The sequence below is a fragment of the Hyperoodon ampullatus genome (genome assembly GCF_949752795.1).
Source record: "Hyperoodon ampullatus genome assembly, chromosome: X".
Lineage (NCBI taxonomy): Eukaryota > Metazoa > Chordata > Mammalia > Artiodactyla > Ziphiidae > Hyperoodon > Hyperoodon ampullatus.
The window spans coordinates 77,076,901-77,102,729 of NC_136913.1; positions in this window are offsets into that span (position 1 = coordinate 77,076,901).

The following is a 25,829-nucleotide window of genomic DNA, read 5'->3' on the forward strand; positions in this document are numbered from 1 at the left end:
ACCTTTCCCAGTCTGTGAAGACTTAATCCATGTTGGGAAAGAACTTCACTAATCAGCACAATGTCAGGACTTAAGGTCTTTTTACAGCTTTTCTGGGCATGTACTTCCCTGGTCCTCTATGTGTGGTTTTTAACAATTTCCCCTGTATACACAGCTGCTTTTACATTTTTTAATTACCCTAGTATTCTCATCCCTATATCTTCTCAGAACCTTAGATGTTCGATTGTACTCCTCTGCCTGTAATCTCTTGCCCTCAGTTACCCATGCCTCTGCATTTCCTTACAGTTTTCACTTGCCACAGCATTCGATACTGCCTTCTGTGGCTAAAAACCTGATATGTAAATCAAGCTGCCTTTCCATCTGAGCTCTGAGTCAAGCGACAAAAAATCCAGTGCCTAGAATAGGCCATAAAATGTCAGAAGATTAAAAACAATTTCCTTGAGAGAGGGAAGCAGAAATGGAATCACTTCCTCCCACATGTGCTGTGCTAGGTAGGTGGTAGGGCAAGGACAAGCAAAAAGGACACATTTGCTACTGTTTTGAGTTTTATTTTTCATGATTTGAGCTATTGCTTGGTTACTACAGATCCTTGACTGTCTTACACAGCTCCAATAAAATTATATTAGTCAGAATGTAGTTATTAACTTGATGCTTCAATGGGGGCATGAAGGCCTTGAATTTTTTGGTCTGCCATCTTGCTGCCATCCTGGAAGGCTCTTACTAATTAATTTCAAACATTTATAAAGATACATTCATCAAAACAGTGTAATTTTAGGAAAAGAGAGCCAACTCCATCAACAGAACTGAATAAGGAGAACAGAAGTGGATCCACTAATATGTGGACAATGTGTTTCTTATAAAGGCACAAAGGCATTGTAATGAAAAAAGGATTATCATTTCAAAAAGTCATGTTGGATCAATTTGATATCCCCATACAAATATAATAGCAATAATAATAACTTCTATCCATACTATTCTCACTTTATAAAAATTAACTCAAATCTAAATGTAAAACAATATAAAATTTGTAGGAGAAAATTCTTGTGATTTTGAGCTAGGCAAAGATTTCCAAGATGCAATAATAAAAACACAGTTGATAAAATGAGCTGGACTTCATCAAAATAAAAAAAAAATTACACTCTTTGAGAGACACTCTTAAGAGAGTAAAAAAACAAGCCACAGACTGGGATAAAATATTTTCAAATTATGTAATTGATAATTGTCTTCTATCCAAAACATAAAAAGAACTCTCGAAATATTTAAGAACAAAAATCAAAAACTGCAAGTTAAAATGGACAAAAAAATGTGAAAACTTCAACACAAAGGAAGTATGGCTGGCAAGTAAGCACATGAAAACTCCTTTATATCATTAGTCATTAGGAAAATGCATTTTTATTATTTTATTATATAAGTTTCAAGTGTACAGCATTTTAAGGAAAATGCATTTTAAAACCACAATGAGAATGACTAAAACAAAACACAACAAAAAATTCTGAGGATGCTGAGCAACTGTAACTCACAAATATTATATTATTGTTGGGAATACAAAAGTATACATCTAATTGGGAAAATATTTTGGCTATATTTTGTAAATGTTAATATATATTTATACTTTAATATATACTTATAATACACAGAAATTACACTCTTATATAGTGAAATAAGAAAATATTTCAAATAAATACCTATACACAAATGTTTATAGCTACTTTTTTGTTACCTACAAAAATTAGATACAAATCAAATGTCCCTCAACTGATAAATGGATAAACATTTGTACATCCATACAATTGAATTGTATTAGGCAATAAAAAGGAATTATTTAGTGATACACACAATAACATGCATGATTCTCAAAGGCAATGTGCTAAGTGACAGAAGCAAGATTCAAAATGTTGCATATGTATTTATATGACATTCTGAAAAAGGCAAAACTGTAGGGACAGAAAACAAATCAGTTGTTACCAGTGGCTTGGTGTGGGGGTCAGAGATAAATGATTGATTACAGAATAGCTTTTGGAGTAACTAAACTGTTATATACAAACATACCTCAGAGGTATTGTAGGTTCAGATCTAGACTGCCACAATAAAGTGAGACACATAAATTTTTTGGTTTCCAGTGCATGTAAATGTTACATTTACACTATACTATACTCTATTAAGTGTGCAATATACATTAATTAAAAAATACTTTATTTCTAAAACAATTACAATGGAAACATCAAAGATCACTGAAAACAGATCCACAAAACAAATATAATAATGATGGAAAAGTTTGAAATATTGCAAGAATTACCAAAATGTGACACAAGGACATGAAGTGAACAAATGCAGTTGGAAAAATGTGCTGATAGATTGCTTGGTGCTAGGCTGCCACAAGCATTTAGAAAAATGGTGCCAATAGACTGCCCCATGAAAGATTGCCACAAAACTTCAATTTATAAAAAATGTAATATTTGCAAAGCACATTAAAGTGAAATTCAATAAAATGAGATATGCGTGCATTGTGTTGTGGCAGTGCTTACATGATTAATATCAGTACAATTTGATAACTTCAGACACTCAGTTATGCTGAAGCAAACTTGGCAATTCAGAGAAATTAGTAATTCTATGTTCTTATTTTCCATAAAATTTCAGTTGGGTAGACACATTATGTATGTCATCATCACTACATTGCCATATATTACAAGTATAATAATCAAATTTTGTATCTATTACATTATTTTTTCTCCTTTATATTACTTGATTATTATATTTCTAAATATTGATCTATACCTATCTTATCATGTGTCCTTTTGCCTTGGATATATATCTCTCTGATTGTTTTTTATGTAAAATCAGATTGCATATTATAGTTCAGTGGGCAATTAAATAGAAACTACAAACTTTTCACTGACACAATTTCTTAAAAAGGTCTGTATTATTCTGAGTATGCAAACATTTTCCCCTTTATATAGACTCAAAGGCAATAAATTTTTACAATATGTATGCCTTCTCTTTTGAAAATGTGTATGTTAAAGACATATTAAGAAATAGGCTTTCTCCAAGTTTCTCTTTTTAATTTAGCCATTGACATTGGTTTACTTAGATAACCAATTTCAGTCTTGTTCTTGAAAATGGTTAGGACAATGAACTAGTTCCATGGCATTTTTAGGGCTCTATATGTTCATTTTTTTAAATGAATATGATCTTGTATCTTTCTCTGGTTCTCTTTTGTACAAAAACTGGCAATCTTCTAAACCAGGGAAACCAGATGCCAACATTTTGCATTAAAAATCATCTTTCCTACTGCTAAAAATAAAATTTATGATGCTTATACATTGTTGTCATCGAATAAAAACAATCATGATATACCAGTAGATTGAAAGCTAAATTCACCCACGATTGACGTTATAGTGTATTAGAATGGTGCTGTTACAACACAGAACATCTCCTCCTTGATTATATAGTACTTCAAAACAGTTCAAGCACAGGTTTCCAATACACATTTATGGTGGAAATTTTATGGTTGTAGAAGCATTTCACTATTAATATTTGTTGGTGAGACTGATTAGTAAGAGCTACAAAAATCCCACAACAAGAAGCTGCCCTAAACATAAGTTTGTTGAACAATGTGAGTCATTTAGACAATAGCATAACCTAGGACTTTTAAGCCTCTGTTTTTCTGATAGCCAATTTGGACAGCTATATATTCATAACAGTAGACTGATAGATGCATTAGCCTTAGGATTTTTATCCAGAATTTTGCATGTAAGTGTTTTGCCTTTCAATTATATCCAATGGTGATTTTTATTAACTATTAAAAGAGCAGTTTTTCATCTAATAATTTATATTTGAATATTTAAATACAAGTGAACTTATTCTTTGAAGCCTTATGCAGTACTTTATTCGTTGAAAATTTCACTAATGTCAAAATAAAAGTATGAATACAAAACTGAAATATTAGTTTATAAGCCTATTCTTATATTTGCATAAGAATTTATTTTTATATAAGTTAGCTTCGTTTCACAGTATATTTTAGGAATTTTAACAAATAGTTTTGAATAACAATTAGCGCAGTTAATGTTTTTGTTAATAGTTTGGGTTTACTCCATAAAACAGGAAACAAATGCCAGTTTCTGTCATTTCAAGTAAATCTGATTTAGACAGATCTTGAAATTTATTAATGGTTTACACATATGAACTTTCATAGAATTTGAGATGGAAAAAGTACAATTCAAATATTGCTTCAATTGAAAACAATCTATTTGCAAAGAGATATTTGCTGGATATTTGGCCATATACTTTTATTTCAAAAGGAGATGTGTATTTGTATATATGTATGTGTGTGTGTGTGTGTGTGTGTATACTTATACATGCATTAATGCGGGAACTTGTTGAAACCTTTAAGAAAAACTTTGTTTTCAAAATTTGTTTTTGTTACATTCATGACATCTCAAACCAAAAATTTCTAATTGGCTGCCACTGGGTCAAATTCCCACAGATGGCTTAATTTCAACACCTTCTCCTACTCTGGCTTAGGGAATGACTGTGGATATAGAAGAGGGAAAACATTCTGGACCTAAAAATATGCCATAGCTTGGAAACTCTTCTAGTACAAGCTTCCTTCTCAGGGCCAATAAAGAAGTATTATTCTAACATTTGGGCAAACCTCCTTTTCACAACAGAGATGAAGTGACTCAAGAGCTGGTTGTTTATTTATTCATCTGAATTACTTGACCAAAAGTGAATAGTATTGTGAAAATTACTTTCAAAAGTGTGTTTACAAGAAAATATCCTGCCTGTTTAAACTTACAATCCTGTATTCTTCATTGATTCTCTTTTCCATAAAATTTTTACTTATTTGTGGTGGCTTGGCAAAAATATTTTACAATTTATTCACATTTACTTTGAATGATATTGAAAGAAACACACACATATTTGACTTATATAGACATATCATTCAAAGTTAAGGTTTTCTCTGCATGTACCATTCAGAATTAGATTACACAATTTTGAGAATTCCAACACATCTAAAATAGCTCATTAATATGACATACATACAAAATAATATTAAGTAAAGAGGAGCTACTACAGCATATACATTATACACTCATAATTATTTATTGAGTCAAGATTTTTTATTCCACTGTGATATATATGTATATATCTAAGAACATATATACCCAAATAATGCATTTTATGTATTAATAATTGGAAAGATAATTCAGCAGTATAAATGATTATTGGGTAAACTACAAAACTTACCACAAGATTACTTTAAAGAGGAAAAAACCCACATTACTGGGTATTAAAGAAAACAAATGTGTATCAATAGTAGACATGAGGAGAGAAGACGGTGGAAGAGTAAGACGTGGAGATCAACTTCCTCCCCACAGATTCATCAGAAATACATCTACACATGGAACTGCTCTTATAGAACAAACACTGATTGCTGACAGAAGACCCCAAACTTCCCAAAAGGAAAGAAACTCCCCACATACCTGGGTAGGGCAAAAGTAAAAAGAAAAGACAGAGACAAAAGAATAGGGACAGGACCTGCACAAATGGGAGGGAGCTGTAAAGGAGGAAACGCTTCCACACACTAGGAAACCCCTTTGTGGGCGGACACTGCGGGTAGCAGAGGAAGGAAGCTTCAGAGCCATGGAGGAGAGTGCAGCAACAAGGGTGCGGAAGGCAAAGCAAAGAGATTCCTGCACAGAGGATTGGTGCCGACCAGCACTCACCAGCCCAAAAGCCTTGTCTGCTCACCAGCCAGGACAGATGGGGGCTGGGAGCTGAGGCTCAGGCTTCAGTCGGAGTGCAGAGAGAGTACTGGGGTTGGCGGCGAGAACACAGCTTGAAGGGGGCTAGTGCACCACAGCTAGCTGGGAGGGAGTCTGGGAAAAAGTCTGGACCTGCCTAAGAGGAAAATAGACCATTGTTTTGGGGTGCACCATAAAAGGGAAAATCGACAGTAACACAATCATAGTTGGGGACTTTAACACCCCACTTTCACCAATGGACAGATCATCCAAAATGAAAATAAATAAGGAAACACAAGCTTTAAATGATACATTAAGCAAGATGGACTTCAGGAATTCCTGACTTCAGACTATACTACAAAGCTACAGTAATCAAGACAGAATGGTACTGGCACAAAACAGATATACATCAGTGGAATAGGATAGAGTACCCAGAGATAAACCCATGCACATATGGTCACCTAATCTTTGATAAAGAAGGCAAGAATATACAGTGGAGGAAACGTAGTCTCTTCAATAAGTGGTGCTGGGAAAACTGGACAGGTACATGTAAAAGTATGAAATTAGAACACTCCCTAACATCATACACAAAAATAAACTCAAAATGGATTAAAAACCTAAATGTAAGTCTAGACACTATCAAACTCTTAGAGGAAAACATAGGCAGAACACTCTATGACGTAAATCACAGCAAGATCCTTTTTGACCCACCTCCTAAAGAAATGGAAATAAAAACAAAAATAAACAAATGGGACCGAATGAAACTTAAAAGCTTTTGCACAGCAAAGGAAACCATAAACAAGGCCAAAAGACAACCCTCAGAATGGGAGAAAATATTTGCAAATGTAGCAACTGACAACGGATTAATCTCTGAAATTTACAAGCAGCTCATGCAGCTCAATATCAAAGAAAAAATATATAAAAATGGGCAGAAGACCTAAATAGACATTTCTCCACAGAAGATATACAGATTGCCAACAAAGACATGAAAGGATGGTCAACATCATTAATCGTTAGAGAAATGCAAATCAAAACTACAATGAGATATCATCTCACACCAGTCAGAGTGGCCATCATCAAAAAATCTAGAAGCAATAAATGCCGGAGAGGATGTGGAGAAAAGGGAACACTCTTGCACTGTTGGTAGGAATGTAAATTGATACATCCACTATGGAGAACAGTATGGATGTTCCTTAAAAAACTACAAATAGAACTACCATACGACCAAGCAATCTCACTGCTGGGCCTATACCATGAGAAAACCATAATTCAAAAAGAGTCATGTACCAAAGTGTTCATTGCAGCTGTGCTTACAATAGCCAGGACATGGAAGCAACCTAAGTGTCCATCAACAGATGAATGGATAAAGAAGATATGGCATGCATGTACAGTTGAATATTACCCAGCCATTTAAAGAAACGAAATTGTCATTTGTAGTGAGGTGGATGGACCTGGCGTCTGTCATACAGAGTGAAGTAAGTCAGAAGGAGAAAAACAAATACCGTATGCTAACAGATATATATGGAATCTACGAAAAAAAATGTCATGAAGAGCCTATAGGTAGGACGGGAATAACGACAGAGACCTACTAGAGCATGGACTTGAGGATATGGTAACGGGGAAGGGTAAGCTGTGACAAAGTGAGAGAGTGGCATGGACATATATGCACTACCAAACGTAGGGTGGATTGCTAGTGGGAAGCAGCTGCATGGCACAGGGAGATCAGCTAGGTGGTTTGTGACCACCTAGAGGGTTGGGATATGGAGGATGGGAGGGAAGTAGGTGCAAGAGAGAAGAGATATTGGAACATATGTATATCTATAACTGATTCAGTTTGTTGTAAAGCAGAAACTAAAACACCATTGTAAAGCAATTATACTCCAATAAAGATGTTAAAACAAAATAGTAGACATGGGTCATATGCTTTATATGATTGCTGTTCACTTTCCTGCCTATAAAGAATTAACATTTTTTTTCAATTTTGGATAATAAAAATATATTAATGCAAAAAATTCTTCTTTACAGTTTTCAGATGTCAATGTATCTGGTTATACAAAAATAAGCTTATTTTTCATCACATCAAAAATATTTCACCATAAGTGAGAGGTTAAGGTTAACCAAAGTAAGTATATATATATATATATATATATATATATATATATATATATCCATATATAATGGATAAAAAACAAGGCTCTACAGTATAACTCAGAGAACTATATTCAATATCCTATGATAAACCATAGTTGAAACGTAATAAAAAAGAGAATATATATATATATATGTATAATTGAATCACTGCTGTACAGCAGTAATTAACACAACACTGTAAATCAACTATACTTCAATTTTAAAATATAAAAAAAATATTTTCCCATAGAATAACTCTCTCTTCTCTTCTGAAGAAAATAAAATTTAAACATGAGTAGTATTTGTTATCTTGAATCCAGCTGAAGCTATCGTATAATTATTGGACCTTGAAAATGGCTTTAAATCATAATATTCTGAGGTCTGAAGTGAGAAGCAGGATAAACGAGGAGCGACTTCTAATGGAATTGTTTTTCGAAGTTATGAAATATTCTAAAACTAGATTAGAGTGATGGTTGCACAATTCTTTGAACATATAAGAAAAATATTAAATTGTATGCTTTAGATAAGTGAGTTTTATGATGTATAAATTATAACTTAATAAAGCTGTTAAAAATAAAAGGGAAGGAAGAAAGCTTATCTGGGAATATTCAGCCAGACAAGGTTACCGAAAGGTTATAGCTAGAGATCTCCTTGGAATGAAAGGAAATAAAATATAGGAAGCATAAATCATAAGTTAATACTTCAATTATCTTTTTTTGTTCACAATGATAAATTAAGGCACAGATCCAAGTTCTGTTTTACTGTATGCGGTTATATACACATACACATGTAGGTTGCATGTGTATGTGTATTATATTTCCCAGTATGCAAGTCATTCTCAAACTTATAGGTGAAAAAATATATAGAAAATAATAGTTAGCATTTAATATTTGCATTACAATGTGCTAATCATGTCAATATTATATTATTGAGTTATCCTTCACAACTTCATCAAGCAAGTGCTATCAATATGTTCATTTTACAGATGGAACAAATGAGGCATAGATTAAGTGATTGATCCAAGGTTATATTTCTGCCACGTGGCAGAGATAAAGTTGTGGCATATTATAGGGTGGCATATTCTGAACGCTTCAGTATCTATTATCAAATGTAAAGTTCAATAATATTAAGAAATGTCCTATAAAGATTTGCCATATTGTGAGATATTCAACAAACTGATAACATCTATTATTCATCTGCAACAGTGAAATATCCCCTTTGTGATATTTCTAACAGCTCAAGCATCAATAAAACAAAAAAGACAGTTGAAGACTGCATTGCCATGGTTTTGGTTATTTCAGAAGCTACTTTTATACAAGATAATGGGGCTCTATCCTCTGAATAAGTATACATAAGGCAGTGATATAGGATCCACTCACACATAGATGAACGTTATAATTGACATGAACTGTCAATTTAAGCTTCTAATGATTTTTATATATTTGTTATTCATGCTTGAAAACTTTAGTCGACTCCTTGTTTGATAAATAGATTATTCACTATTTATCCACCACTGCCAAAACACCAACACCCTTTTGAGAATTTCTATACATAGGATACACAAACTAAGGAAACCAAGCTAAAGTTTAATAATGCTAAGGGAAGTACTCAGTCATTCATTAAACTTAATCATGAATTATTTATTATAATTTTATTTGAATCCTCTTTGTTTCAAGTGATTAAAAACAGCATGATGGATACTCAAATTATGCATTCAATCTCAAGCTGTTTTTTCTGACTGTACAAAAATTAGTTTTCCTTTTACAGAAAGTTTTTATGGAAAAGTGCTTACCTTGAAACATTCAAAGCCCCTAACATATTACAAATTGCCTGCCCTATGTTGAAGAAATGCTTCATTATGTAAAGGATATATATATATATATATATATATATATATATATATATATATATATATATATATATATATATGAAACAGTGCCTAACTGGAGTCAGTTCTTCAAAAATTCTAGAGAGTCCAATACCAAACATTACTTCTACTAAAAAAAGAAAAAGTAAGAAACACGTAGTCTGTTGATTTATTCTAGGTAAGCTTTTGAGATACATCAGATACTCTGCATTAGAAAATACAGATATGAAAATTATAGGATTATTTGAAAAAAACACAGATTGGAAAACTAAATCTTCACATTTGTAAGATTATATTATATGGACATTAGTGTTTATTGCCTCTCTTCTATATATATTGTGTTTTCACAAAGCAAAAAGATCCACAGATGAGTTATGCTACTTGTTTTGTAAATTTAGACAAAATAATTTCCTATACATTGTAGACTTATCTATAAAACAGAGAAAATAATACAGTGGCTTTGTGTATAGAAAAATCTTCCACAAATCAGCCAGAGTGGTAGCTCAACTGGAATATTATCTCAATTTTTTTGGTTGATAAATTCCTGTTATACATCAGTGTAGGGATCAGGACATTTCGAATGAAATGGTGCTGAAATTCTGTCATTCCTACATAGTAGTTTTTCTCAAAGAAAGAACCTAGAACCACGTGCATTTGAGTAATTTCTAAGGACTTCTCATTTCACTTAGGATGTAGAAGAATCATGATCATCTTCTCCCTAACACCAAGAATAAGCCAGATAACCTACAAAGGCAGAGTTATTTTTTTCTCTTTCACCAGAGATCTGAGGATGTAAGGAAATTCAAACTAACTAAAATACAGAGAGTGTCTAGCCCTTTATAGGAGAGAGGAGACTCATGATTAATTTCTCCCCATGTAGAGTGGTGGAAAAAGAAATCCATTATAAACAAGACAAGTAGAAACCACTCAAACATTTAAGACTTTTAATGGCTATGTACAAGATAGTTTGGTGGACAGGAACCCAGAAGAACCTCGGTAACTGAACAATTTCCTTCAACACTTTCTTACAGGACTTCAAAGCATCTATGTGTTAATATGCTATAGTTTGGAGGCAGAGGAACAGAGCTAAGAGAGGAAAGGCCCCTGTGATTTATGCCCCTACTTCACTCCCTAAATGAAAATAATTCAAGGTGGATCACAGACCAAACCTTAAAGGCTAGATCCACAAGAGTGTTAGAAAAAAATAGTGAATATGTATTGGTCTTCCATGGTGGCACAGTGGTTGAGAGTCCGCCTGACGATGCAGGGGATGCAGGTTCGTGCCCCAGTCCGGGAGGATCCCACATGCTGCGGAGTGGCTGGGCCCGTGAGCCATGGCAGCTGGGCCTGCGTGTCCGGAGCCTGTGCTCCGCAATGGGCGAGGCCACAGCAGTGAGAGGCCCGTGTAAAACAAAACAAAACAAACAAACAAACAACAACAAAAATAGATATATATAGAATATAGAAGAAAATCTTCACATTCGGTTATGCAAAGACTTTTCAGTCAGGTCACAACAAGTACTAACCATAATGGCAAAAAATAATAATAGGACTTAATACAGTTTTTATACTTCTGTTTATCAAAACACACAATCAAGAAGATGAATGTGTAAACCTCAATCTGTAAAATATATTTGCAGTGCATATATCTGACATAAGACTTTTACCAAGATGTATAAACAGGTACTATAAATGAATAATGAACAAAACAATCCAATAAAAAATTAGTCAAAAGATTTGAACAGATTTGAAACAAAAGATGAGGTATACAAATGGCCAATATACATCTGAAATATCCTCAACATAACTAGACATTAGGAAATTCAAATTAAAACAACAATGAGATATCACTACACATTAAAATGATGAAAATGAAAGGGACAGATACTAATAAATTTTAGCACCTGGAAATCATATACATTGCTGGTGGGAAAGTGAAGTGCTTTCAAGTGTTTAGTAGTTCTTTAAAAGTTAAGTATGCACCTAGCCTATGACACACCAGCTCCATTCCTATGTAATTACCACCTGCCCCAAGGAATGAAATCATTTGTCTACTTGAAGTTATTAATTGGCGTGTATATAGCACCTTTATTCATAATATGCAGAAAATTGGAAACAATCCAGATGCCCACCAGCAGATGAATGGCTAAGTAATTTGTAGTATATTATACAGTGGAATACTGCTCAGTGATAAAAAGAAAAAAAACATACTGATATACAAAACATCAGGGAAGAGTCTAAAACCTATTAAGTTGAATGAAAGAAGCCAGATTATATCTAGTTTCTATATCTTGTTTTGGTTGATAGTCATGTGTGTACAATTGTCAAAGTACATCAAACTGAACACTTAGAATTTCATATTTTCTTACATGTTAATTTTACCTCAATAAAAATAATAATTTATTAAAATATTTGTAGATCTTACTATAAACTTAACAAAACTGGATTTTTAGGTTTAAGGCCTTTGAATGTGCAATAAAAACCATAATACTAGAAAATTCTAATACACACTAAAGTCTGCAAAGCACTGCTCTAGAAGGTTCAACTTTATTTTTACTATCATTAGCAAATTTTGTCACTTTCATTGTGAATGCATGTGATGGTTAATTTTATGTGTCAACTTGACTAAGCTAAGGGATGGTAAAACATTATTTCTGTGTGGGTCTGTGAGGGTGTTTTTGGAAGAGATTAGAAAATTTACAACATCTACTCCTCTGGTTTCAAAGTCTTTGGACTCAGACTGAATTATACAAGTGACTTTCTTGGTTCTTCAGCTAGCAAAGAGCAGACTGTGACTTTTTTGGCTCTTTGGTTTTTGGCCTCCATAGTTGTGTGGACCAATTCTTATAATAAATCTCTCTTATATTTTCTGTTTCTCTGGAGAACACTGAGGAATATAATGTATAACTGATAACAGGTAACTATAGTGAATAATACTGTATTTCAAATTTATGAGCTTTCAAATGATGGTTTATACTTAAACTGTCTTACCTTTTGCTGATTGAAAGATTTCTCTTTACCTCTGGATTTGAAAAATTTTAATATTACACACCTTAGTTTTTCTTTTCTTTATGACTATTGTGTTTGGGATTCTTTGAGCTGTGAGTTTATTAGTTTTCCTCAAGTTTGGAACATTTTCAATCATTACAGCTCTAAATATTTTTCTGTCCCTCTTTTTCATCTCTTTCAAAGCCATTTAGGTACATTAGGCAATTTAAAGTTGTCTCACCACTCATTGATGTTCTGTTTATTATCTTAGACTTACCTTTTTTTGATTCATTTTACATGTTTTTTTATTGCTCTGTCTTTGAATTTAGAACTCTTTTCTTGTGCAGCATCTAAGCTGCCATTTATCCAATCCAGTAAATATTTAATTTCAGGCATTCTTGTTTTCATTTCTAGAAGTTTAATCTGAGTTGTTTTTCATACCTTCCAATTCTCTACCTAACATGTTTAATATTTTGTCTAGCTTTTTAAACATATGAAATACAGTTATAATAACTGTTTTAATATCATGTCTACTAAAAATAATACAAGTTTTATTTCTGGATCTGTTTTGATTAATCAATTTCTCCTCAATGTTAATTGATATTTTTCTTTCTCTTTGTGTGCTTGGTTAATTTGAATTGCTTTCCAGACATTGTGAAGTTTAAAATGTGAGTGTTGGATATTTTGTTTTCCTATAAACTTTTTTGAGCTTTGTTATGGGTCACAATTTGGTTATTTAGAATCCATTTGATATTTTTGGTCTTGTTAAGATTTGTTAGAAGAGACTCAAAAATATATTTTAGAACTACATTTCTCCACCACATATGTAAGACCCTACTCAGTACTCTATCTGATGCCCATGAATTATAAAGTTTTCTATTGTTGGAAACAGACATTCTTCCTAGCTATTTATGAGCTCTTAGGATTGATTCCTCTAACTCTTTTGGATGAATCTTTCCTTAGACTCTGATAATTTCCTCACATAATTGCATTTATCACTACTCAGTTGAATACTAGAGGGAGAGCCTCTGTAGATCTCTGAAGTTCTCTGTTTGCATAGATTCTCTATAGTACGAATGCCAGCTAGTTTGTCCTCCCCAGAATTGCAGCACAAGGGACACAAGGAAACTATTGTGTTTTACTTGGGTTACCCATCCCAGGGATACAGTTTAGAAATGTTCTATTTCTGTGACTACAATGACTCATATGTTTGAATTTTTGATATTTTCCCATTAGTTCCTGATGTTAAGTTTATTTTTCTTTTCATTTGTTTTCTCTGTTTTCCAGATTTGATAATTACTAATGGTCTACTTTCAAATTCACTCACTCTTTTCTCTGTTTTCTCCAATCTGCTACTGAGCCCATCATATGAACTGTTTTATTTCAGATATAGTATTCTCAGTTCTAAATTACCCAATTATTTTTTATTATATACATATATCTATATACATATGTGTGTGTATATATATATATATATATATATATATATATATATATATATATATAACATAAACATGGATATAAATATACTGGTGAGATCTACCTTCCACTTACGTTAAGTGTATTTACTTTTACCTCATGGACAATGGTTATAATTGCTAATTTAATGTTTTTTTCTGATAATTTCAACACTTGGGTATCTTGTGGTTGTCAATGTTTGACAGTATTTTTCTGTGAAAATTGTCACATTTCTTTCTGTGTAAAGTAATTTTAAATTTTATTCTGGACTTTTATAATATTATGTATAAATTTGAGTCCTGTTATTTTCCTCTAGAGGAAGAATGTTGCTTTATTTGTTTTAGCATACAGTCCAAACATTTAGGCTCCAACTCTGAATTCTGTTTTATCTTCTGTGGGCAGCGGTGCCAATTTCAGTTCAGTTTTAAAAGTCTTTTCTATGCTGATTTTTGTCTTTACTGAGCATACACAACTAAGAGGTGACCTCCAGACTTATAGAATTAGTGCTGCTTATTTTTCAGCTTTCTTCTTTTTGATGTTTCCCCCCACTCTTCAGTCCTTTTTCTAAGTTCTGGACAGAAAGGTGAGGATTGCATTAGCTATTTAGTCATCTATGTTTCTTCTCTGTCTCATGGTTCTGTGACTGGACCAACTGTTTTGCTGAAAGCCTGACTTTCAGTTTCAAGATTCGTAGGATTCGCTGGCAAAATAATCACTCTATACTCAGTTAAACAAGAATTTAGAGAGAGTTTATTGAATTAGCAAAGATTACAGTATGCTAATTAAGAAAAGAATAGTATAACTAACTAAGAAAGAATAGTAAAGATAGAAGTTTATACATCACCAAATTGGGGAAGCAACTACATCCAGACCCAAGCAGAGCTGGGGAGTCTCTTTGAACAGCAATCTGGAGTCCCAGTTGGAAAGGTCCCCGCCTGTACATCCACCCCAAGGCTGAGGCTTCAGTTTGCCACTCGAAGGAGCCTAGCTTTTAGCTCCAGGCCACAGGCTGATAACAATCAGTCTGCGTGCAAATTTGCAACTCTGGTTATTGTCCTAAATGCCTTGGTTTTAACTCGTAAGTCTTGGAATGGTCTTGATCCCTGGAGGCTGGCTAGACCCTCAAGGTGAAAGAAGCCCCATGACTTACTCTCTGTTTATCTAGTGGTTTACAGTGTGTGCGGGTGCCACCCCTGCTGGTCTGGGTGTAGCTCAGGAGTTTGGCATGCAGCCAGCTTTAGCACCACTGTCGGGTCAGAGAGAGGCCTAGTGCCACCTCTGAAGCCTGAAGAAGACTACTTTACTAGCTTCCCCAACACCAACCCTGGCCGAAGTTGAAAGAGAAGAGAACAAAATAGGAATTTCATCTCCCAGGCAGGCCACGGCTCCATGATTTGACTCTGATCCAAAATGTTCCTTTTTTTTTTTTTTAAGAGTCCTCAGGTAGTTGCTTTTGTATTTTGTTAAGAATTATTACTTGTACACAATGAGTGAAATAGGCTGTGGTGGGCTTATCACTATAAAGGTACAAGAACACAAGGCTATTACATTTTAATACCCAAGTTCCTTTTCCTAAACACTACTCTGGTTCAGTATTAAAGCTTAAGGGAACAACTCCTGAAAAATAAATGTATCAAAGTCCACTTTTTTCCTATATTGATAAACTTACTACAAAAATGTAATTCTGTAAAAATACACTTTTACCAGTTAGCATCTATTTCTTTTCTCTAACTTTACCAATGAGGTCATTTTATAAAATATATCAGATTTATACCAAGTAACTAATGGTATTCAAGGACATAAATGCAAGTAAATTACAGATTCTTAAAATTATCATGAATATTATCAATTCTATAGCCTTTTATACTCTGAATGCTGTCTACTAGCTAATGTTTGTGTGTGTTATATTTAAGAGAGATCACTTTTAGCACTTTCCAACTCCTTCAAATTAGTTCTGATTTTCCTGTTATTGGCGTTTCCATTAAGATGCTTCAAAATAACGTAAAATGTTGGATATATCCTGAAAGACCAAATTACCAATTTTGACAAAATATCACACCATACTTTTATGAAAAGATATGCCACTTAAGTGGCCTGTTTAATCCAAATTCCATTCTTGCTAAATTAACTTTGATCATAGTTTTCACAGGTAGTCTCTGTAGATACTAAAATATCTCATAGCAGTGAATAAGTTCCTCATACATTAACTCTGAAAACTTTCCAGATTCGATTTTAGATCCAAGTATTATCTAACGTAAAAAAGCTTATTTCCTTGTCTCAAAGAGTCATTTCATTTTTGAGACTATTGGAATCATCTTTCTTAACACTTGTGTGAACATATATTTGCTATGCTTTAACTTTTTCTTAATAAAGTTTTTTAAAAAATGTTATTCAGGACATTTGTGTATCTAAAATTGTGTATATACTTGTAAACTATCATAAATGCCTTTTAAAATGCATTTATTTGCCATGGATTGTTCATAAATATATTTTACAAATTCAAACAAAATACTGAGTTCACAGTTCATTCTACATTGACCAAAGATTGCACACCTGCTATTAATCAATCATTGCATTGAATAAATATTTGTTGAGCATCAGTGTGTGTCAGCACTGCTGTAATTTGTTAAGACACAGAGAAATATCCCAGTTTTGTTAGAAACTGGTATAACCTATATAAGCTGTTCAAAATTCATTTCTTTTTTTTTACAACTTTATTGGAGTATAATTGCTTCACAATGGTGTATTAGTTTCTGCTTCTTTAGAGTAAGTAACTTTATCTCCCAGTACAATTGCAACTACAACAGGAGAGTTACCATGTAGCTCATATTCTGATGACCTAAAATACATGATAGGGCTTGGTAGAATTAAAAATAATTAGGTCTTCCATTGTTCATGTTGATTGTACAAGTTTTAATAAAAGTGAAGAGGGAGGGAATAAGAAGATATAATTTTTTGAGACCATTCACTGTGTCAGTTACTGGGTTAGGGCCCTTATAAAGGATAGCGTGTTTAATTTTATATAAAAAAACTCTTTAGAATAGAAAACGTTTTGCCCTTTTTAGAGCTGAAGAATTGTTGGGAGACAATTCTCCATGAGCCTATCATGGTTCTGTTGATAGAGAAAGAAACAACTGTCCTTCGTTCCAGACTATCTTTTCAAGGACACGTGTAGAAAATAGCCTTGAAATATAGAGATGGTGTCTTCCTATGTAACAATGAGAATACATACTTTTTCTCCAGTTTAATAAAATATCAGGCATACTTACTGTCCATTATAAAATGTATGGGTACCCTAAGTTCAGTGTATTTCAGCTGTGATTCAAAATCATTGAATGCATGGCATCCATCTGAATCATTTCACATCAAATCCATGACACTTGGAGACAACAAAACTTGACACTCATATGATCATATTCATGAGTCTTGCTCTGTTGTGAGTAATAAAGTTATTTGTATGTAACTCTGGAGTCTCATGTCTTCTGTCAGCTACTATGGAACTCTGGTGGCTAACTTGTTAGCTTGTAAAGAAGACAAAATATGAGAATCTTCACAATTCTTGACAAAAATGTAAAGCGTAAGTAAATTGTTCTATGATTACACCACTAAAAATGATGGAATTAGGAATCTCAGCCAGGTATGTCTGAAAACAAGGTACAAATTTTTTCCACTACAAGGCACTGCCATATATCATAAAGCACATAAACAATACTTTAGGCACAGTATTATACTATAGTTATTTCAGTAACTGAATATGAGGATTACATTCTCAAGCTGATATCAAAATAATTTGTGGGTAGGTTTTTAATAAATGCCTTTCAAAGATAAATGGATATTATCAGTGTGTTAAACAATGGCTACAGTTTTCAGTGCAGTAGAAAGAATTAGTCCCAGGTCAGATATGGCTTTGACATATCTGAGAAAGTAAAATTAGTTTTTGCCATTGATCAAGGCAAAGTATTTAGAGCTCCAAGCCTGATAAGAATGCAATTTCCACAGTTCTTTATATTATCCTCACAAACTGAAAGAGAGGCAAGAATGAGAATGTAGATCAAAACTTTCCCAGCAAATATGATTCCAGTGTCCCTCTGGAACCCTGCAAATCCTTAGTTACTGCAAATCCTTAGTTAAGCCTCTTCAGCAGTCAGATGACAAGTGTACACAACATAGGTACATTAGAGCTATTTACACAGGCAGGAAAATTGACATTGACATCAATCTCCCAGGTATTTTATCAATAATACAATAAATCTGTTGGGTTGAGAAGAGAGAATAAAATATTTCCGAATCATATTTTAAGTAGAATTCAAGCTCACATTTATTTATTTATTTATTTATTTATTTATTTATTTATTTATTTATTTATTTATTTTTAACTCTGTACCTATTCTGAAAAACAAAAATCTCACATTCAGTGTTTGATGGAATATCAATTAATCTTTGATTTAGAAGGTTAATATTGAGTTTTTCTTTAAAAACAAACAAACAAAAAATCACTATGTTTGGTAATAGTTGAACAACACACTGGTTAGAAAATTGAGATTTTTTTTGCTTCTAAATTTATAAGCAATTGTTAGTTGGATAGTGATGGTTGGAGGAATTGAATATGTCTGAGATTTCAGTTAACTTAAAATATTGAACCATTGCAGAAGGCTAATTCAACTGAAACTATGTGATTACTGGGGAATGTCTTATGTACTGATTCCTATGACTGAAGACTGGGATTATGAGTATGATTCATCCTAGAATTGCTTAAAATATTTTAAATTATCTAAAGAGTCTTTGAATCTTCAAGGTATCTCACCACAAAAAGTAAAAAATCAGTAATAATAAACCACACTCTTAGTTAATACATTAAATGAAAGTTTATGAATATAAGTCCCCTTGGCAAAAATTTTATATTCTGATAAGATAAAAATTGGATTGAAAGTTGGTCTTTCAAATAATAAAAAGGATTATTTTTTTCAGGAAATTATCAGCTGTGTAGCAGTGATATGCCAGTTATTATATGATGACACTCCACCCTTTATTTGGAGTATAGTCAATATTCTGGGAATAACACCTATAACAATAGAAATAGTACTATATTGATATCTATGGAAAACTATTAAGGGAAATATTAAGTTTCTTAGGAGGTAGCCTACCTAGTACTTAAGAGGTGAACTGTCTGAATAAAATCTTGGCTGCTACACTTATTAATTATGGTATCTTGAGCTTCTCTGTCTCATATTTTTCATTTGTGACATTTGAATAATATAGTAAGTATCTCAGGTGGTTTCTGGGATATATTAAATGAAATAACCTACATAAAGTCCTAGAACAGCCTCTGGCACTTAGTAAATGTTAGCTAGTACTTTTATATATTCATGGCCATTAAAAAAAGAAAGAAAGGGTGAGCAAGATGTTGTAAGCTTTAGCGAATGACACACAGAAAGCAAACCAAAAATTTCCTTCTTCCTTTTTACCTGTTCATGAAAATTGTTTGGCAGATCTTTGCCATTAATCTTCAAGGAATCCTAAAAAGTAGAGAGGTACAAGGAGATTAAGTAGTTGAGTTGTTCTAATTTTCAAAGAGGATAAAATTGGATTTCAGAAACTACAATACAGTGAGTTTAACATTAATTTCTGGGAAATATCTAAAAGAGATTATTAAATAGATAATTTTTTAAAACCTTAAAGAGCAATCCAACTTTTAGTCAACCATTTTACATTGAAAACCACTGTAGGTTAACTAAGAATTAGTTAAGACTAACCCATCTCATTGTTTTGACAAACACCAAGATAATGAATATGTTTGGAATTGCATGCCCAGCACTATAGTTCATTTTTATAGATACTGATATTTCCTTCATTTACAGTTTATCCCAGCAGCTGCCATGGTAAGTACAAGTATTAGATTGTTTCTGTTCATAATTGCTTCATTAAGAATAAACACAAATCAATCTGACAAAATGAGTTCTTTAACTGGGAATTTGGACTCAAGAACAGGAGAGTCACATAGTCTTTCCCCAGGTGGCTGAAACAATACAATGTTAATATATATAAATTAGGGCAGCAATATTTTCAATTTTTTTAATGATATGTTTCAGAAAGAGCTGAAAGTATCCACACACAGAGAGAACCATAGGGCAAATAGAAGGAGAAAACTTGATCTCATCTAAGTACCTGGGTTGGCTGAGGCCAAGCTGCACATCTGTCCAAAATAAATATTAGTTGCTATTGTGTTTGTCAAGCTCATCTAACTGTATCTTCTTACAGATTACTAGGTAATTAGATAAAGAAAAATCTCTAAGCCGTCATAAAAACTTTATGTAATATGTGCAAAAATATGGATTGGATGTCAGGACACATAAGTGATTGATTAGTTAAATGAATAATACAGCACTGCCAAACTACAGAGACAATTTTTATAGGTAATTTACAGGGCTTATTACTTTGTTCTTTCCTGCCTAGAACTTTTATAGATAACTTGGATGAATATATAAAAGGGACATTTAACAAAAATATAAAACAATAGACTAACTTTTACAGATTCAAAGCTTTTGAAATATTATTAAATTTAATTTATAAAATGATATTATATAGAGTAGATTATAGACATGATATATATATATATATATATATATCTTAAAGTATAAAAAATATTTGCAGAAAATGATCACATATTATTTATAGATTTAAAGGGCAAAATCAGGAAAATTGATGTATGTTACGAGAAGGTTTTCCTTTTAGTATATGAAAAAGTTCCTAAAAATAAGAACTACTCAAAAGTGGCACTGAATAACCTATTTACATTTCCATGATTGAAAATGTTCAAACCAACTCTTTATCTTTATTTAAGACTATAATACACATGAGCTCTGCATTACATTTGAAGCTGGATTGGAGATATTATGATGTTTTTGATTCTGAAATTCTACAGGTACAAAAATGTGTAACTCTAGACTGGCTTCATTATTTAAATTTTACTCTGTCTTGCTTATAGGATAAGAGTTAGAATATCTGAGGATGGGAGAGATAGAGAGGTTAAAGTGTGAATGGTATTCTTTGAGGCTAGGTCCTGAAATTGGAAGTCATTACCCCAAACAACAAAATGGGCAATCTTGATAGCAAATGAGTAACCAAAACTTTAAAAATGCCCAAGGATACTGTAATATGAGAATCTGGGTATTACAAAACCAATGGTAATTATAATTGGGCATCAAAACTGGGCTCCCATAAAAAGAGTCTTTGTTCACTGAGATAAGTGCAAGAACAAGTGTGATAATAGTTCATAGTGTTGGTGGTGGACGGGTTAAGAGTTTTCATAGTCAGGAGAGTCCAAACGAACCTAGTTGTGTTATTTGTGTTTTTTTTTTTTTTTTCCCTAAAATCTGAGCTAATTGTGTCATGGATGGGATAATTTGGCTTAAAGGGCTAGGGGCAAAACACTCTAATAAAGTGTTTCTCAACTGAAAAACTATTGACACTTTTGTTTGAACAAGTTCTCATTGAACAGGACTGACATCATGCCATATTTAGCATCATCTGCACACTAAATACTGGTGGCATTTCTCATTTATTGTGAAAATTACAAAACACGTCAAGATTGAGACTACTTATGACAACCTTAAAAAATAACATTTGAAGCACTTTCAAGGGATTTCATTATTAACTGACACAAACTGTTTTGTTGGAGGTAGAATAAATATTATTTTCCTTCTTTCACAAAAATATGACCTACTTAAACTCACACAGCTAGTTAGTGACTGAACTAGGACTTAATCAAAGACATTCTGACCTCTATTATATTGTTCTTTTGTTTAAAAAATGTTGCCCCTATAGCCTACACATATACATAAGGAAGGCAAATAAATTGCCACTAAAATGTAAGTTATTACAAAACCTATGAACAATTTGTAATTTGAAAATTCTTGAGTGGAAGTACAAAGGAAATTTCAATACAGTAAATCACATTGTTCTCTATATGTCTGAATTTTTGGAATATTTTAAAAATCTATACTATTCTGGTAGCATACTTAAAGAACAGCATTGCATCACCAGTAAATTGTATAAATCTGATAGTCACATAACACTGTGTGATAATCTGAGTGGAAATGTTAACAGCCCTGACCACATTCTCTTATATACTTAAGAGTCAAGATCCTCACATATGTTGTATTCTTCTAGTCATTTTTACTGGAGACTTGATGACAAACTAAGCCTCTTACCTTTCACTTTCAGAAAGTCTAATTTGTTGTGCTCTACAATAAGACCCACTCAATCATTCAGCTCAATATTCTGACATTTAAATAATAGTATGCATTCTCAGGTATAAACATTGACAAAATTGGGCAGCATATCTAAAAATTATTTTTGCTTGCATACACACCATGTGACACTGAGCTATTGCCTTCAAAATAATGAATTTTGGGGGGTAGGAGTGGACTAAGCATTTGTAAACCAACCTAATCTCTATGGTTGCGTACAACTCAGATTCTTTCTGGTAGTTAAAAGTAGCCATTAAATATTTGAGTAAAAGTGAATTATAATGCTAACAAGTCTCAGATCAAATTCTTACAAACATGGGCACTTATTAACTAATTACTTTTAATTGTCTTAAAATAAACAGCTTAACAACCTATTTTTAGGATTTAATTATCTCCAAGTCTCTGGATTTTCAGTACTCCTACAATCACCTTTTGTAAGAAGGTACTCTGAGGCAAACACTAAGATTTCCGAGACTACATTCTATCATCCACATAGCTGGCAATAAGCAAAAAAATCCAGAGTTCACAGCTGGCCACAGAAACACTTAACAACTTAGACTGGAGCATCATACCTATGTGTATGATTCTAACAGATTTTATGTTCTGTTTCATGCAAGGATAGGGAATGTCTTCAAATATTTTAGCTGAACTTCTTATCATGAATAACTTTAATTTCACTAATGAGAAGATATAACTAACATTGATCATGCCACTATCACAGGCTACTATTTACTAATTTTCACCAAAAATCCATCTGTCACTGTGAGAATACTCAACTGTTATTGATTGAGATATATGTAAACATCAATATCAGAAATATGCCAGTAGTCATTTCTAGGGCACATCTCTTTTTCATGTAACACTTGTGGAGCACCACACGATTATACATGTTTCATTAGTATATTAGCTGACTAGTCTTCTAGTATGCTTTCTGAGTGTTGGCTTAACTTGAAATACATACACACAGTATCACACTCTATGAAACAACATATTTTATATTATACTATAGGCTTTGTAAGGAATGTCAAAACTACTTTTAAACTGGAAGACATTCCATTGGTGCCCAAATCAAAGACATATTTAGAAAATATAACTTTTCAAAGAAGCATAGGAAAGGTTGAATTTATTACAAAATCATTTCCTTCTGTAGTCTTATTCTTAATGATTATACAGTTATTTGTATGTTGCCATATTCATTTTCTGAAACCAATTAAAAAATCTGTGAATCAATAGTCCTCTCCTGAATATTATTAGTGATTATAAATCATCTTTTTACAGGTTCGTAATGGATGCAGATTACAAGAACTTCTCTGATTATACTGAGTACGTCTCCACATATTCCATGGGAAGGCCAGATAAACTAGTTGGTCATCTTCTACATTTTTTTCTTGGTTAAGTAGAATCGCTTTGATATTCTCCATCATCAAATTGAATGTAAGAGTCAAGGACCTTGACCAGCTGATTGGTACCAGCATCCCATTGCTTTAATATAGTTTGCCATTTTCCTCTCTCCACGACTCTTATTAGGGGATTCCCTTGAGTATCCAGGGTTGCAACTATCATCCCAATTCATCACAGACCTGAAGTTGAGTATATTAATTTGATCCCTATTTATGTTATTTTATCTCTACTCCTTCTGAACTCCTTCATTCTTCTCTTCTAAAATTTCTCATTAACCCTATCATGGCAGGACATTTCTCTAATCTTTTATTACATGGTGTATAATGATCATGCCATACCCTAAAAGCCACTAGAAGAAAGCACTAATAGGCTTTTTAGATACTAATTAGTAATATCTAAACTTGGTAGACCACAGTAACATTAGCAACAACCAATTTGGTTCCCAGAATGCACTGACAAGAAAAGCAGTCTTCATTACATGAAACTGGAGTAGGCAACACTTTGAAAATGCCTGAGGTCTAGATCACCTAAGATGGCAAAGTAGAAAGACCCTGAGTTCATCTCCTCTCATGGGCATACCAAAATTACAACTATTTGCGTGACAACCATGATGAAAAATAACATAACCTACCAGAAAAGATTTTCTACAACTAAAGATACAAAGAAAGAACAACAGTGAGATGGTTAAGAGGGGTGGAGTTGCAATATAGTCAAGTCCCTTAACCCTGGGTAGGCAACCCACAAATAGGAGAATAGTTACAATTGCAGAGGTTTCCCTAAGGAATGAGGGGTCTGAAGCCCACCTCAGGGTCCCCAGACAGGGAGTCCTATGCTGAGAAAATGAGCCCCTACCCGAGAAGATTTGGCTTTAAATCCAGTGGTGCTTACTTTTAGGAGTTCCAGAGGGTTGGTGGAAATAGAGACTACACTCTTAAAGGGCACACACAAAATCTCACAAGATCTAAGACCCAGGGAAGAAGCAGTAATTTGAAAGGAGCCTGGGTCATATCTACCTGTTGATCTTGGTGAGTCTCCCAGAGAGGCAGCCAGCAACTGCAGCTCACCCTGGGGACATAGACACTGGTGGCAGCCATTTTTGGGAGCTCATCTTACCATGTGGACAAAGGTGTTGGCAAGTGCTATTTTGGAATCCTCCTTCTAGCTTATTAGCCTTAGGACTCAGACTTTCCCTGGCCCAACAGCATGTAGGCAGCTGTACTGAGATGCCTCAGGCTAAACAACTAGCGGGGCAGGTACACATCTCCATCCACTAGCAGACAGACCCCCAGAGCCTGCAACCAACCCTGGAGATGGCCATGCCCACCAGAGTGTCGAGAACACGGCCCCACACACCTCTGCACAGACACTAGACTTGGGACCCTCAGGGACCTACAGCCAGAGGTCCCAGGACCCAGATTCACCCACCAGTGAGCAGGCACCAACCTCAGAATCCCCTGGGCTCTGTCCACTAGCAAGCCTGCTCTGTCCTTGGGACCAACCTCACACAATAACAGGTAAACAACAGCCACAGAACAACTGCAGCCTTATATCCTGTGGACACAGTCCAACAACCAGCAGGCCAGCAACTGTCTTGGGAGCTCCTGGTCCCTGGCCCCATCCACTAGCAGACCAGCCCAAGCTTCAGGACACCCCAAACCCCACAGCCAACTATGTCAGTAACCAAGCCCATCCACGGGTAGTCTGACACCAGTTCTGGGACACCTAGGCCCAGCAACCACACCCCAGGACCTGACTCTGCTCACCAGTGGGCCAGCATTATTCCTAGGTCCTGGCTTTACTCATCAGTGGGCAGGCATCAGCCTCCGGGGCTCGTGGACACTGACTCAGCCCAACTGTGAGCCAGCACTAGCTCCAGAGATTCCCAGGATCCACAGCTAGCTGCCTCATGACCCAACTGGACTGGGGGCCAACTAAGTTTACCAGACCACCCACAGGCATCAACTTTCCACAACAAAAGGACCCACACAGCCC